Source organism: Ailuropoda melanoleuca, chromosome 9 (genome assembly GCF_002007445.2).
Source record: "Ailuropoda melanoleuca isolate Jingjing chromosome 9, ASM200744v2, whole genome shotgun sequence".
Lineage (NCBI taxonomy): Eukaryota > Metazoa > Chordata > Mammalia > Carnivora > Ursidae > Ailuropoda > Ailuropoda melanoleuca.
The window spans coordinates 1,225,010-1,238,115 of record NC_048226.1 but is presented as its reverse complement, the minus strand read 5'-3'; the positions used below and the strand labels follow the sequence as shown (position 1 = coordinate 1,238,115).

The 13,106-nt window shown below is 60.0% G+C and overlaps 1 long non-coding RNA gene across 1 annotated transcript; it reads left to right on the top strand.

The window, feature by feature from the left end:
* The first annotated feature begins 3,529 nt into the window (after window positions 1–3,529).
* LOC117803691 lies at window positions 3,530–6,935 on the top strand. The gene is made up of 2 exons (XR_004627632.1): window positions 3,530–4,223; window positions 4,391–6,935. It is a non-coding gene; the product is annotated as an uncharacterized LOC117803691 (long non-coding RNA).
* Window positions 6,936–13,106: the final 6,171 nt, after the last annotated feature.

Sequence of the window (13,106 nt, the reverse complement as noted above, 5' to 3'; positions counted from 1 at the left end):
TATTAGAACGGCTACTTCTCAAGGGCCCTGGAAACAAGGTCACGAACACACATTCTGGTCTTTTTGTTTTTAATTTTTATTTCATTTTTTTAAAGATTCTATTTATTTATTTGAAAGAGCAAGAGAGCACAAGCAGGGGGAGCAGCAGAGGGAGCAGCAGACCCCCGCTGAGCAGGGAGCCCAAAACGGGACTTGATCCCAGGACCCCAGGATCATGACCTGAGCCGAAGGCAGGCGCTTCTCTGACTGAGCCCCCAGGCACTCCTGGAGCTTCTATTCTTAAAACAAAACCATTTTCACCACAGAAGAATTTTAGTACGTGCAAGATGGGGCGGTGTGGCCGGCCCCGTGCCCCTCGTCCCGTCACAGATCTCCATTTGCTCATGTCGCTCCGTCTTCCTCCCAACTGCGCGGTCCTCCTGCGAGAGAAGCCGCTCTCGTTTATTTCAGGAGACTAATGAGCCCTCGCAAAGACCTCAGATGAGGATCAAAGAATTTGGGGAGTGGGAGAAAATTTAGAAACACTCTGGTCCTTTTTTTTAGACTTTTATTTATTTCTTTACTTGAGAGAGAGGGAGTGAGCGATAGTGAGAGAGCACAAACAGAGGCAGAGGGAGAAGCAGGCTGCCTGCTGAGCAGAGAGCCGGGCCGGGTCCTGGGATCATGGCCTGAGCCGAAGCGGACGCTCAACTGACTGAGCCCCCCAGGGGCCCCTGGTCCATTTTTTTTTTAGGTTACAGGTGGAAAGGTGGAGGCCCGGACAGGAAAACGGGTCCAGGAAGCCTGAGTTTGAGCCTGGCTGGAAACTGGGCCGCGGAACTCCCAGGGCCCGGACTCTTCCGCCGTGGGCCGTGAGGAGCCCTGAGCGCGGCAGCGCAGTCGGCTGAGAAGGGGGAACGATCCGGAAGCCCTCAGAGCGTGGGGCAGCAGCTCGCAGCGACACGGAGCTGTCCAGGTTGCAAGACGCCCGCGTGTGGAGCCGCCGTTGAGAACAGAGGGTATCATGATGGTCAAGCCTACGGGAAATCCCAAAGGCAGAGGGCGCGAAGTCAGTGGGGAGCCAGGACCTGCGTCCGGGTCACGGGACGTGTTCTCCAGCCCTGGGGCCTCTCCATCTGCTACGCCGTGTCCCTGCTGGGAGCTGGGATGGGCTCCAGCCTGGTCCCCAAGCGTCAGCTGCGGTCTCCACCGAAGGGGAGGAACCACAAAGATGGTGGCTTTGTGAAGCGCGGAAATCTGGTGTCCTTTAAAGATCCGGTCACTGCCGACACGGAGGAGAGTCCTGACTCAGGCCAGGGCGCAGGGACTTCCCCTCCACGCGGGGACCTCTTCCTGGTGTGGCTGCAGGTGACGCAGGCAGAGCGAGGGACGCAGGCGGGGCCTACAGCCTGATGGCAGTGCGTCTTGAGGGGCTGGCTGGGAGACTTGTGGGGTAAAGCGAGGACCCTCTCCGGGGACTGAGACCGCCAGGCCAGCCCTGCCCACGTCGTCCCCTAAGCTACCACATCCGCGTGTGCTCTGCGTCCCGGGTGTGTGGCCTTCCAAGCGTCCTGGGCAGCGAGCAGAGCCAGCGGCAGCAGGCAGCCCCGGGCGCGGGCCCCCGCATGAAGGGGGCGAGCGGAGCCAGGCCCTGACTGGGGTGGGCGTCTGCCCCGTGGTCGTCGGGAAGCTCCTCGGTGTGAGGGGCCGTCAGACGCGCTGGGGTCTCCCTTCTCACAGCCAAGGTCGTTGATACAACGGTTACAGAAGAGTCACCAAAACTCAGCGAGCTGCGAAAGGCCCACACGGCCCACACCTCCGCTCCCAGAGCTTCCAGACAACCTGGCATTTGCCTGCTGTGCGCTCCTGTCCCGGGCGGCACCAGGACGCGCGGGCCCCCTCGGAGGCGCCTGTCACAGTGGAGGCAGGGCCTGGCTTCCAGCACATCTACGGTAGCTGTGCGTGTGCGAGTGTATGTGTGTGCATGTGTGTGTGAGCGTATGTATGCGTGTGTGTTCTGTGGGTGTGCACACGAGGGTGTGTGTGCGTGTGAGTGCATTCTGTGGGCGTGTGCGCGGGTGAGCATGCAAGTGTGCATGGGAGTGTGTGTGTGAGTGGACGGGGAGGCGTCAGCAAGGTACAGGCACGTCTCCGGTTATTTGCGNGTGTGCATGTGTGTGTGAGCGTATGTATGCGTGTGTGTTCTGTGGGTGTGCACACGAGGGTGTGTGTGCGTGAGTGCGTTCTGCGGGCGTGTGCGCGGGTGAGAGTGCAAGTGTGCATGGGAGTGTGTGTGTGAGTGGACGGGGAGGCGTCAGCAAGGAACAGGCACGTCTCCGGTTATTTGCAGAGGTGAGCCCTTACCGGCTGGACTCGACATCGTCTCTGTCCGCTCTTCCTCCCTCCTGTCCAGAGCGTCCTCCCTTGCAGTGGGGCGTTCTTCGCAAAGTCAACTGGGTGTGACCCGGCCGCTCCACTCTGGCGTGCGTGTGCAGGAGGAGAGCAGGGACTCGCACACTCAAGTTCACAGCGGCTCTATTCGCGGCGGCCAGCAGGTGGAGGCAAGCCCGACGTCCGTTGACCAGCGAGTGGGTAAAGGAAATGTGGTCTGTGCACATGATGAATTCTTGTTTAGCCTTAAAAAGGAAAGAGATTATGACCTGGGTGACAGGATGGAGCTTGAGGACGGTGCGCTGGGTGAGACCCACCATGGTTCCACTTACAGGAGGGGTATTAGGGACAGTCCCGGTCATGGGGACAGGAAGTACCGTGCTGGTGGCCAGGGCCTGGGGGCAACAGGGGAGCCCAAGGGGTGCGGGGGGAGATCTCCCTGTGCGGCCGGGGTTCCTGTCCGGGAGGATGAGAACATTCTGGAGGTGGGCGGTGGGGGTGGATGCCCAACAGTGTGAGTGAGCTCAACGCCGCGAGCTGCACAATGACACATGGTCAGATGGTAAATGTCACGTGCTGTCCGCTTCATCTCACCTACGTACACACAAAAGTCGAGTGGACTTCCTGCACCAAAACCCACGTCAAAGCCGGTTCCAGTGTGAGTCTCTGCGGCAGAGTCCGCGGCAGCCTCCCGGACGTGCGGCTCATCCCGGGAAACCCGCCTGCCCGGCCTCGCTCAGGAGCTCTTGTTCTCACTCACAGGCCCCGACGATTATTTCGTCTACTGTTTACTCCGAGGGTTTGTAAAGCAAGTAAACGAGGCGGGCCAGGCCGCAGTGCGAACCTCATCCCGGCTGGAAAGCGCGAGGGCAGGAGCGCCGCTCCGCTCTGCCGCGGGGCTCAGCGGGAAAGCACGGCGAGGTCCCCTCCGCTGCCACAGAGGCCGGGCCCGCCCTCCCTGAGTAGCTTCTCCACCCTCCGCCGGGCCGGCAGACTCTTCCAGAGACATTCCGGTGCTGACTGTCCCTGGAGAGCACCACCTTCTCGAGTGTCCAGGAGGGAGCCCCAGCTTTCTGGGTGCTGTGGCACGGGTGGGACTGAGGCGCCACAGCCGCAGTGTCCCTCGGGAGTGGCGCCTCTTCCACGCCGTGGCAGCTGCTGTGGTTTTAATGGACTTGGAACGCTGCTGGAGGACCCCCTCGCTCTCGCTCCTCGTCCGCCCGGCCGAGCCCCTGCAAGGGACTCAGGTGGCCTGCCACGGTGGGTGTTCGGGTGACAGCAGTGAGCAGGGTGTGGGCAGAGTAAGTGGAGGGCACTGGCGGTCCTGAGAAGCTGAGTTGGGGGGCCGTGCATTTTCAGGCAGCAGGTGACGGGTGTGGGGCTCGGAGAGAAGCGGTTGGGTTGGGGACACGGCTTGGAGGCAGAGTGGTCCGGACATGCCGTCGGGTGGACGTGGAATAATCGAGAAACAGAGAGGACAGGCATGGCCCCTGGCTCTGGGCTCAGTGGAGGGTGCTGCCATTTCCTGAGATGGGGACACTGGGGGAGGAGAGGGTGGGGGGGCACTTGGGAAATAGAAAGTTCAGTTTGGATGTGTTAACTCTGAGATGCCTGCTCCATATCTGGCTGCAGAGGCCAGGCAGGCAGGTAGCCCTACGAGTCTAGGGCTCGGGGAAGGGCATGCTGGAGATATACACACGTTCCGCACGTTTAGATCAACCATGGGCACACCTGCCATATCTGCAGGGGCGGGAGTCAGAGACAGAGTCCAGAAGTTTCTCTGATGTCCCCCACCTCCCCACTGGCTGGAGCTCAGAAGGTCATGTCTGGACAAGGACAGTTTTGATGGAGCGGTGAGGATAAACTGCTAATTGGAGTGGGTTCAAGGGAAAGTGGGGTGGGAAGGAATGGGGACAGCAAGTATAGAAATGTCTTTGGAGGAGCAGAAAAATGTGGAGGTGAATACGGGTAGGTGGGCATCAAGGGGATGGAGTTATTTTTTCTTTTCTTGTTTTTTAAGATGAAAGGAATTCCCAGATGTTCATCTTGCGGGTGGGAAGGATCCAGGTGAGGGCGGAGTTTGCTGGTCCGGCGATTGTGCGGATGACCTCGGGAGCTGTGCGGCGCAGGCCGGGAAGGACCCGGTGGCTTTGCTGGGCGGGGGCTGCCAAGATGGTCACGCCCGGACCACGTGGACTTGTTCCCCCGGAACGTGCAGTCCCCTCGCCCAGAACAGAGGTCAGGGGATGACCACCCCACGCAGGGGACGGAGAAACGCCCGCTGCTCGTCCCGCTCGGGCCAGCAGCACTCACCGTGCTCTACTGCGAACCGCGTCTCTTTCTCAGGGAACTTGTATCCTGACTTCTCTCAAGAATGTTCTCGGTAAAGCCAACGCCTGAGTTCTCCTGATGGCACCGTGATGGGGAGACACGTTTGCTTGCAGCCCGTTAGTCAGGAGCGACAAGATCTAACTTTGACAGAAAGAAGAGTGTGTGAGAAGCCTCGGAGACGTCTCAGGCACCTACGCTCGGGATGGAGCAGCTGGACCCAAGGGCTTGCGGGCAGCGAGGACCCTCTCTCCGCGTGTGGGTTTCCTTCATTTTTACCCACTTCCTCTCCAAAGCGACACAGCCCCTGCAGCCCTGGGACGCTGTCTCCAGACCCTGCGCGCTGGCGAGGGCTCCGTCATCCTCAGTGTCTCAAGACTTCAAGCCCAGGGGCAGCGGGGCTCTAGTTGGCTCTGCTAAGGTCAGAGGTCAACCCCTAGATCCGTCAGCTGAATTCAGGGGTTGGGAGGGTTCATGGCAGACCTCGTACCTCCAGATGGAACCATGTGATTGGGGCTGCGGGGTGGAAAATTTCTCAGGAAGGAAAGTGCTGGCCGACAGAAGAACACATGATTCTACAAAACCAGGTCAGGAAAGATCCATCCTTTCTTTACCCAGGGAGGCTCTCCGCATAGCGGGCATCGCAGTCTGGTTTATTAGGCAGATACTCACTCCCCTCCCACTGGGGAGCTTGAGGCGAGTTTCCGTGTTGGGCTCACACCCTTGTGCTTCAGCCTTGCCAGGAGGCTGACCTAGGCCACTGTCCCCCCAGAGAGAGACGAGGGGAGCAGAGCCGTCTCAGCTGACCGCGGACCTGGCGTGGACACAGAACCGGCTCACCGGTCTGCCCCGTGTGCCCTAAAGCGGTGGGCGTGCGGCTGAGTGATGAACAGAGCATTGCGCCGGGTTTGCGGGGAGTTGATTGTGCAGTGAACGTGAGCTGGGACGGCTGGGACAGCTTCTTGTCCGAGCCTCACCGTCACAGACTCTTCGGGGCTCGAATGGGCACATGTGCCCTTCTGGTTTTTCCCGTCGCCCCTTCTGAGCCACCGACGGGCCCGTCCTCCAGCCAATCCTGCAAGGCTGCCCCTCATCGGCCCCTCCGTGACCCTGGCTCAGGCCACGTCAGCTGGGCCTCACACGCTGCTGTGAGTTTCCAGAACCCATAAAGAACGATTCAGCTCAGTAAGAATAACTCAAGTTTTTAGGAAATGGACACAAGCTTTGAACGGATGCTTCATGGAAAAAAGATACACAAATGGCCAATGAACACACAAAAAGGCACTCAGTGTTATTAGTCGTGAAGGCACACATTGAAACCACCTGAGACGTCACTCCACAGCCACCGAGATGGTAACGTTAAAAAGACGAGCCACACCAAATGCTGGCAAGGAGGCGGGAGACGCGGGCCTCAGGGACTGCGGTGCAGTCGCTTCGGAAAACACTGTATCAGTTTCTTCTTTCCTTTTTTTTAGGTTTATTTATTTATTTGTCAGAGACAGAGACAGAGAGTGAGCACAAGCAGGGGCAGAGGCAGAGGGAGAAGCAGGCTCTCCACTGAGCAGGGAGCCCGACATGGGATTCGATCCCAGGACCCTGAGATCATGGCCTGAGCTGAAGGCAGAGGCTTAATGACTGAGGCACCCAGGCGCCCCGCACTGTGGCGGTTTCTGAGGAAGTGGAGTTTCTTCTTAAAAAAAAAAAAAAAAGCCACTTCTCATAGGACCCACAGTCCTACTCCCAGATGTCTGCCTAGGAGGAATGGGCACGTAGGTTCACTAAAGAAATCTGTATGGGAAAGTTTCTCGCAGCTTTACTCGTAACGGCCAGAAGGTGTCAGGAGGAGACTGGACAACACATCGTGGTATATGCAGCAGTGGAAGAACGGCTTAGCAACAAAACAAACCACGTGTCCATCTGCTCAGCAGCACACGAGACTCTCGAGACCATTGAGCAGAGGAACGGAAGGGACAAGAGTATGCGTGATTGATTTCATGTTTTTGATTTTAGGAAACATGAATCCTTTGTGATGTCCAGTAGATCCGTTGCCTGTGGCCGGGAGGGTGATGGGACTGAGGGCAAAGGCGCAAGCAGAAACATTTTGGGGTGCTCGAAATGCTTCATACGTTGACAGGGGTGTTCAGACACTTGTCTGAATGCGTGAAGTGGGGCCTTTAAGTGGATGGATTTTTATATTTGGAAATTATAGCTCAATAACATTGATTAAAAATCTTTGCTATCCCTGTGTCCTCCATCGTCAGTCCTATAGAGGGGGTCCTGTCCAGCTCACCTTCCCACCTGACCACGTCACTCTCCCGCCTAAACCCTCCCAGGCTCCCTCTTCCTTCCCAGCGCACTCAGAGCTCCCCGGCTGCGGCGAGCCCCAGTGTGCGTCTTCGCTCCTCGTGGCTTTGAGTTTGGGATTCAGCTTTGCCGGAAAGCATCTCCNAAAAAATCTTTGCTATCCCTGTGTCCTCCATCGTCAGTCCTATAGAGGGGGTCCTGTCCAGCTCACCTTCCCAGAGTGCGGATCTGACCACGTCACTCTCCCGCCTAAACCCTCCCAGGCTCCCTCTTCCTTCTCAGCGCACTCAGAGCTCCCCGGCTGCGGCGAGCCCCAGTGTGCGTGTTCGCTCCTCGTGGCTTTGAGTTTGGGATTCAGCTTTGCCGGAAAGCATCTCGGTGCTCCCACCTGGGTGTGTTCCCCCACCAGGAGCCTCCTCTCTGAGCCCCGCCCCCTGCCCGGCCATGTGGCCCGTGGTTGCTGGCGTCCAACAGCTGAAGTTCCTGGTGGTTTGTGAGGCTCCGTTACACGGTGAGCTCGGCGCTGCTGACACAGGCCTTGGACGCAGCGCGGGGCGCAGCCTGTAGCAGTGCGCCGTGAGGTCTGTGGGGCAGCCCGCCAAGTGAGCGGCTGCTGGCCGGCTGTCCTTTGCTCTTGGGGGCATTCGGAATCCTTGCCACGGAGCCGCCCTCACGGGGGCGGGGGAAGGGGGCCCGGTTTCGTTCGCTCTCGCCGCACACACTTCTGCTTTCTTCGTCTGTGCTGTAGGTCCTGCCGTTCCGTGTAGGGCAGGGAAAGTCCGAGCCCTTCTGCCAAAATCACTTGAAGGTCCCATTCAAACAGCCTTTTCTCTTGTACTTCCCCCAAGCTGACATTTGGGGAAAGCAAAGAACAATGTTAGGTGCACAGAGGAACTAATCTAGCTTCAGCCACGCACTCAGTCCGATTGTGATCCAGGCCATTTGTCAAATTCTCGGCAGTGCCAAGGTAGGAGCAGAGCCCAGTCGGCATCCGGGGTGCGCTGCGGGCACCCTCTGGAAGGATCCCCGGTGAGCGGGACAGCCCTTTTCCTGGGGGAGCTGCCCGCCCGGAGCCCGGCACAGGCGCACACGCCGCGGTAGCCACTGTAGGAGACCCGCCGGGAGACACGCTGTGGTGCACGGCCGGTGGGGGCGCACGCGCACGGATTCGTCCTGGCAGGGGGTCGGGAGGCTTCGCTGCAGTGGGCCCTGAAGATGGGGTTGCTGAGCCACAGGCAGGGAGCCGGGACAGCGCCCCATGCTCAGGGCAGGGGCTGGAGTGCAGTGAAGTTAGTTGACCAAGGAGGTCAAGCCAGAGCACGAGGTCCCTTTAGGAGTTGGGCTCCTTGTCTTAGGCCACAGGGAAGCCCTTGGAGGGTCCTGAGCTGTTAAGCAGGGTGGTCAGCGGGTATCAGGTGAGATTCAGAGGGTAAGGAGGCCGGTCAGAGTGACAAAGTAGCACGGCGTTCCAGGGGGGACTCAGGCATTCTGTCTTATGTGGGACCATTCATAATTTTAACTTCCCCCTGGCTTTCCCCCCCTCTCTCCTCCTCCATCCCCCCCGTGGCCTCTGCAACCTTAGTTAAAACTAAGCTGCATCTGTCGACACCCCTTCTTCCCTCCCTGCCTCTCAGGCTTGTGTCAGAACGACGGGCTCCCTCCCGAACCCACTGAGGCCTCGCTCCCAAGTACAGCAGGAGACTTGGGGGGAATCCCACCTGCTTATTTTGCTCCTAGGATTTCCTGGAAATTAGTTTCCTTGGGTGGAAACCAAGCTCCCACCAGGAGCTGTGTCACACTGGTCACCGGCTTTTCCCAACGGGAGTGGACTTGCCTACGTTGTGTCCTGACTGTTGAGGCTCGGCCCCAGTGGACCGCGGGAGAGGACGGGGGCGTGCAGGCATCCGCTCGTGCATATCCCACTCCCCGTTGTGTCCCATGGTGTCACCACTGAAGCCCACTGTCTGTGGACAGTCTGCCCTGGCCACGGCCTTGGAAGGGGAAGTGGCCACAGCCAAAGAGTAAGCTGGGGCTGGGGGTTCCCCTGAGCGGCCTCCTGCAAAGCACCGAAAAGCCCAGCAGTTTCCCACCCAAGTTCCGCCTCCGGGGAAAAGAGAAGTTAACCTCAGCAGCCTCCTCGTGAGGTCACACACCTGGGACCCTGGTCCTGGAGCTTGGATTCGCCCGGTCGCTCAGCAGCCAGGGAGTTTCAGGCACCCCCCTCCGTTCCCCACTGAACTGTGCTGGAGCAGGAGGGGGACGAAGGACCCACTGAGCTCCCCACCGTCGGGAGGGGGTGTAAGAGGAGCTCCTCTCCAGGCGCTCTTGTCTCCACAGGGTTCTCAGCCCTGCGGTAGCCTGCTGGGAGCACAGCTGGGCAGGGCGGCTCCCAAGCACGTCCCGGGTCCCTCCAGCCTTAGAGCGGCCTCTCTGCCCCACCACCCCGCAGGGGGCGCGAGGCTCGCACTGACCAGCTGCTACGAGTGTGCGTGGCCCGCTGCGGCAGTCTGAGAGCCTGCGTAAGGCCTGGCTGCAGTTTCTCTGACACTCGTCTTCTCAATAAAAGCGGTGTGTGCTTCCCCTCCGTGAACTGCCGCGGGCTTGTGATTACCCCCGCCGGTACCGGAGGGTAGAAACCGTGCCCTCTGAGCTCTCGGCTGGGTTAGGAAAGGCCCTTTGTAGGTCTGCACCTGTCGGCGGAACAGCTGCTCTTGGGACCTGGAGCCACCATGTGGGACATCTGAGCTGGGGAGCCCATGTAGGACGAGCCCGAGCCTGCAGCCTGGGTATCGAGGAGCAGAGAGCAGTCCCCGCGCCCGAGCCCTGCCCGACTCCCACATCCAGGAGCAAATACGTTGCTCAGGCCACCAAGATTCGCGGGCTGCTTTGGTGGAAGGTAATAGATAAGTGGACCATCCGTGGACAGATGTGCAGACTCACGTGAACACAACGAGTAGGTGTGAGGTCATCCACGTGCAGGAACGTGGTCATGCTGGCCATAGTGCAGCCTCACCCACCGCGCAAACGGGACAGGCGGTTCATTAAGACGACGCACACTGTTCCGGTCATTTTTCTCAAACACTGGCACTTCCCTCAGCCCTGGCCAAGCCTCCTGCTTCTTCGGTAGAAGCTTCTGGACAGGATGCATACGGGGAAAACCTTGGTCGGGCCACGGATGCTGTACGTGTGGCGAGGACAGATTTAGGAAGTCATCTGTCATCCCCCGGCATCCATCCGCCCCCAGGCCCACCAGAGCTGAGTGTGATACAAGTGCATTTCCGGCACCTCGGCATCGTGCGTGTGCACAAACCTGGCGCCGTGGCCTCAGGAGGGGCTCCAGGAGGGGCCCCCGTACTGGAAGCTATGCTGCAGAAACTGCCTCTGATTACCCCCTGCAGTTTGTCTGCCTCTGCTACGGCACCGTGTCTCCTAGACAGAAAGTTCTCTAGGGGCAGACGTTGTATCTTGAGCCCCGAACACTGTCCACGGACAGTTCCAGACCCCACCCGCTCGGGTTGACACCCTGAGTGTATCGGGGTGGAGCCCTAATTGCGTACAGAGTTCCCTATGTGCACGGAGCAGCTCGGGTTGGGGAAACGTCCTGAACGCCGGCCCGTGGCGAATGCAGACCCAGCTGTGGTGGCACTGAGAAAGGACACCTTCCTTTGTGTTCACACCCGGGCCGTGGCCGGTCGCGAGCCCCTGCCCCATGCTCACAACCTGTCCGTGGCCGGCCGCGTGTCCCTGTCCCACACCCCCCCAACCACACACCCCTTCAGTCACTGCACTTTTCAAACAAAGAGATCATTCTTTTTGGTAAAGACTTTGTCTTTCTCTCTGCTACCTATTCTTGGAAAGTGATTAGAAACTCTGAAATAAATTACAGCAGAATACAATATTTAAGAGTTTCTACAGCAACGCCATTGTGGATCCAGACCAGGAAGATAGAGGCCTAAATGTGCTTGGTGGGAGTTATGAAGAGAAGTCCCCCTCATTTATTCCCAGATCCAGGATGGCCTCCCCCAGGGGCAGGCTTGGGCCCTGGCGAGAGAGAACCGTGTCCCCTGACCGTGGAGTGCCCAATTACAGCTCTGAAGCCACATGCTTACACCGTTTCCCAGGAAGGCTCATCATCACTGGGGAGAGGATTAAAACATCCCGTCCCTGGTTCTTCTGATGCCCATCGGTGTCCGAGGCGAGAAGGAGCCTGCTGTTGGCTCCGTGCTCCTGCGGGCGAGCAGACGTCGCCAGAGCGGGCCCGGGAGGACTCTCCCCGGGGACAGGGGCCCCAGCGCGTGTGTGCAGTGCACTCCTGTGTTCCGTGTGGGCCCCCTGCCAGTTCAGGACTCCAGCATCAGAGGGGTCGGGTGTTTCAGAGACTTGCTGGGAGCAGGGGGAGGCAGGGAGAGAGGCTGGGAGCATGGAGGACCCCCGTGGGTGGCAAAGGGAGGGCTGTAAGGAGAACTGTGGCCCAGTGTCAGAAAGCGTCCCCAGCGCTGCTGGCGAGTCACGGAAGCCCAGCTGTCCTCCCGAGGAGGCTGACCTGCAGGCCGGTCTCCGTGCGGCCGCTGCTTTGCTCAGCCATTGACGGGCCGTGGTGGGAAGTGTGGCCCCACTGCGGGGAGTGGGGGGGATTCAGGGCGCAGCCGCGGGGCTCTCTGTCGTGGCGTTCCTGAAGCAGGAGGCCTGACGGGCGTCTCCAGTGCCACCACAAACCCTAGGGCGCTCCCTTCCCCTCTGGTCCTCGTGTGTGGGTCAGAAACGCACCTTGTACTCGAATTGTGTTTCCTGTTCGTAGTTGTGTGGACACTGAATGACGGAATACAGGTCACTCCATAGGTGGCTGGAGAGAGCGTGGATTCACCCCTGCGGGGCTCCCAGCCGGTCCCGTCTGTTAGCAAGGCTGGCTCTGTGGCCGTGGCCGGAGATGTGGACCTCCCACCCTGCCACCAGCGCTCTGCCGGGAGACCTGCTGTCCGGCCTGGCGTTGCCGACGCTCCTCTCAGCCAGCCCTTCGCCAAGTCCGCGTCTGCCCGCGTTCCGTGAACCACAGACTCGCCCTCACCTCACACCGTGCTCACCGAGTGGCGCCCTGAGGGGCTGAGGCTCGTTGTCAGGCCCGAGGGGAGGACGGCATGGAGGCAGCCCTGGCCCTGCTCCAGGCTCCGGCTCTGGGCTCACCTCACTCAGCCCTCGAGGCTGTCCACCTGGTCTCATCACAGCCGTGGCGCACACGGCAAGCAAGGGACGAGGGACCTGTGCATGTGACTCTGAGCCATTCTGGTGCCCCTGTTTCTGATTCAGACAGGATTCGAGAACGCCAAGGAAGGGCTTGTTTTCTGTGGGTCAGAAGTTCCAGGGTACACGGCGAGGTGAAGGCCCGAGAAGGTGCTCCCCCCCCCAGCTTAAGGCTGCAGTACCCAGGGCGGCATCCCTGAGTGAGGCTCTGGGGCTCCCCGCCCGCCCCTCCGCCTCCGGCTGAACTCCATCCCGTTGTCACCAGCCCGGCTCAGCTGGGCCACTGCCTTTTCTGCGGGTGATACTCACAGAACGTAAAACCACCCATCACAATGTGAGTGATTCTCGGAGTCTGGTATAGGGACAGCGGTGTGCCACCACTGCCTCCGTGCGGCTCCGACACATTTCATCCCCAGTAAAACCGGCTCCTAGTAAGAGCAGGCCCCTGCCCCGGCCCCTGGCGCCAGCCGTCTGCGGGTCTCCGTGGGCTGGCTCAGAGCTGACACGCACAGCTCCTGCTGCATGTCCCCACGGCGTGGGGCTGCTCCCCACGGGCCTCGACACCCCTCCCTGGCCAGCCGGCTTCCTCCTGCAGCCCAGGAGCCGTGCGGGCCTGCGGTAGCCGGGTCTCTGCCGACCAAGCTTTGCGCTGTTTCTACCTTCCGGCGACTGAATAACGCTGCCGTGACCGATCGTGTGTGAGCGTGTGGGACTGCTTTCAGTTCTTAAAAGTGGCACTGCGGGGTCGGGTGGCACTCCGCACTATCTGTGTGCGGACCGGCCCGATGCACGGGCCGCCCACCGCCCTCTCCCCGCCGCGGGAGGGGGGCTGGTTCCGGTTTCTCTATGTCCTGCCTTCAGCCCCG